The sequence below is a fragment of the Tenrec ecaudatus genome, chromosome 12, assembly GCF_050624435.1.
Source record: "Tenrec ecaudatus isolate mTenEca1 chromosome 12, mTenEca1.hap1, whole genome shotgun sequence".
In the NCBI taxonomy this organism is placed as follows: Eukaryota; Metazoa; Chordata; class Mammalia; order Afrosoricida; family Tenrecidae; genus Tenrec; species Tenrec ecaudatus.
Window position 1 is genome coordinate 141393445 of NC_134541.1, and position 3327 is coordinate 141396771.

The window sequence follows — 3327 nt, forward strand, 5'->3', positions numbered from 1 at the left end:
ATTCCTGATCCTGAACTGTACTGGGAATTCCTGATCCCGAACTGCACTGAGTATTCCTGATCCTGAACTGTATTGAGTATTCCTGATCCTGAACTGTATTGAGTATTCCTGATCCTGAACTGTACTGAGTGCTCCTGGTCCTGAACTGTACTGGGAATTCCTGATCCTGAACTCTACTGAGTATTCCTGATCCTGAACTCTACTGAGTGTTCCTGATCCTGAACTGTACTGAGTATTCCTGATCCCGAACTGTACTGAGTGTTCCTGATCCTGAACTGTACTGAGTGCTCCTGATCCTGAACTGTACTGAGTGTTCCTGATCCTGAACTGCACTGAGTATTCCTGATCCTGAACTGTACTGGGAATTCCTGATCCTGAACTGTACTGAGTACTCCTGATCCTGAACGACTGAGTGTTCCTGATCCTGAACTGTACTGAGTGCTCCTCATCCTGAACTCTACTGAGTTTTCCTGATCCTGAACTGTACTGAGTGCTCCTGATCCTGAACTGTACTGGGAATTCCTGATCCTGAACTGTACTGAGTGTTCCTGATCCAGAACTCTGCTGGGAATTTTCCAAATAAGTGTGGCAACAGGATCTGCTCTATGCTTCTGTGTGGTCCCTGAAAGGAGCTATGGAACCAGCGACCGGCCGTGGGAATGGCCGCTGTGCCAGACCTCACTGGCAATGTTGGCGTGAGTCTCCCCTGGTGGAGTCATCGGAGGTGGTCAGATGCTTCCATTGCCTTCATGCCATGTTTACGACCTTGCTCAGAACATTCCATTCCCTCTGAAAGCAGGCAGGGGCCAGAAATCTGAGGAGGGGCCCTCTTTCCTCCTAGCCCAGGACCACCTTTCAGGGCCCCCAGGAGCCTGGATGAGTCATGGGGTCTTGGTCCTCTGTCCCCTACTTATCTAGTATCCAGGGAAGCACAGGGAAGCACCCAGGACAGGTGGACAGACCCTAGACAGGCCAGAGGGAGATGACACCGAAGGGTGGAAAATTCTACCCTCAAGCCACCTACCAGCTGAGTCTGGGATCCCAGGGGTATCACAGATAAGTTCGCGCACCTTCTCCGCTCCAGGAGTGGCCCTGAGTCTGGCTGCTTTTCCCCAGACAGCCCTGCAGTGCTCCCTCCAAGTCCTTCCCAGTCCCCACTGACCCCAGCCCACCCCTGCCCATGGTTCTTCACTGTGCCTTCCCAGCCCCTTCTGTTGCCTCCCAGGCCCTTCCTTCCCAGTCCCTCCCATATGGCCCCCTCCAAGCCCAGAGATGCCCTCTCTACCCACCCTCTCTGCCTGCTCTTGCATGCACACCTTGACCTAAAACTGCAGGGTCAAACCCGCCCCCTTGGATAGTTTGTCCAGTCCTACATTCCCACTCCTACCCTCTCCCTCTCCCCATCTCTGCCTCTCCTGCCCTGTCCCACCTGCCCCACTCACATGCACCTCTTGCTCAGTTCCCTCTGCCATTGGCACCCCTGCAACTTGCCCCTCCTTCCAGGGCCTCCCCCACCCCCAGTCCAAGGTGCTTGCTCTTCAGTGTCCACCCCCCAGAGAGCCCACCACCACCCCTCTGTGCCCTCTCAGCTGGCCATTGTCAAACAACTGGCCCAAGGTGCTCAACTGTGTGGGTTGGAGACTTTGGTCTTTTTGCTTCAAGCTTCAGGCTTCAGGCTCCAGGACCAGCCCCACCCATAGCTCTGCTCCCAGAATGGTGTGTGGCACATAAGAAGCACTTATTTGATAGGCAGATGGATGGGTGGGTGGGTGGATGGATGGTTGGATAGTTGGATGGATGAATGAATGGATGGGTACATGAGTAGATGGATGGGTGGGTGGATGGATATGGATGAGTGGGTGGAAGGACAGATAGATGAAAGGATGGATGGATGGTATGGGTGGGTAGGTGGCAGGACAGATGGATGGATGAGTGGAAGGATGGATGGGTGTGGGTGGGTGAGTGGGTGGATAGGTGGAAGGACAGATGGATGGATGGGTATGGATGAGTGGGTGGAAGGACAGATGGATGATGGAAGGAAGGATGGATGGATATGGATGAGTGGATAGAAGGGTGTAAGTACAGATGGATGGATGGAAGGATGGAGGGATGGGTATGGGTGGGTGGGTGGAAGGACAGATGGATGGATGGATGGATGAACTTTCCTGAGCCTTTGAGGAGCACCAGAGTCCTGGACCTGAGCTGTGGTTCTGCTGATTGCACGCTGGGCCTCTTGGGTCTGGACATTTCTTCTCTCCCAGAATGTCTCCCTGAACCTCTGCCCACTCACCCCCACCCCTGGGAGACAGGAGTGACCTTGCTGCTCTCCTTCTAGGGGAGGGGAGCTGGAGGCTCAAGAGGCCTGGACCATGGCCAGCTGTCCTGCCTCTGCCTGCACTCATGCCCTACCCAGGCCCCTGGAGGCATGTGACACCTCACCCACCAGACCCATCCGTGGCAGCTGGTCCCGTGTTGGGGTTCTGGCTTCTGGACTCAGGAAGAAACTTACTGTGCCGGCCAAGGATCCTGGCTCTGTCCTTGGCGAGGCGCTTCAGGCTGCTAATAACCATGAACTTAATGAGCTGGCACACGCTTGCTCACTGTTTCCAAAATACCTCTCTCTGCCCTTTCTTTCCCTCCTTTGATCTGGGCAGACCTTGGTATTCAAAGCTGCCTCTGCCCCATGCTTTCCCCAAGCTGTGGAGGGACTTTTGGACCACACCAAGGAGGGGAGGTGGGGGCCTTGGGTGTAGGCTCTTCCTGGAGGAGAAGGGGCCAGTGGCAGTGCCCCCTCCCCCAGGTGCTAGAAGGCAGGCTGGGCGAATACCAGGGTGGTCTGGAGGGAAGGGGGTGTGGAGAGGGGGTGGATGGGGGCGGGGCTGCCCAAGGGTTCCTGATGGCAGTGGAGGGTGGGGGTGGGGGTTGGCTCCCCGCCCAACTAGGCCCTCCCCCAAGGAGCAGTGGGTCTTGTCTTTTGAAAAACAACAGCTGGTAGTTCAGCCTCACTGCACATGCACTCCCCTGGGTTCCCCAAACTCCAACAGCTGGGGCCCTGTCCTCCCCAGACCTGAGTGAGGGGGGCCTGGGGGTCCTAGTCCTGTATTCACCCTTCATGGAGGGACAAGTGAACTGAGGCTAGGGGCTGGTGTGGCCAGCTAGGGTGGAGAGTTCCAGTGCAGGAGACAGCGGAGGTGGGGCCGGCACGGTCAGCACTCTGACTATGGGGTGGGCTTTTTCACCCTCAGAGTCTGTAGGGTGGGCCCATGTCACTGTGTCCCTGTGGACTGTGCAGAGGCTTCTTTGGGGGTGCCGTGGGGTGGGGCGGCC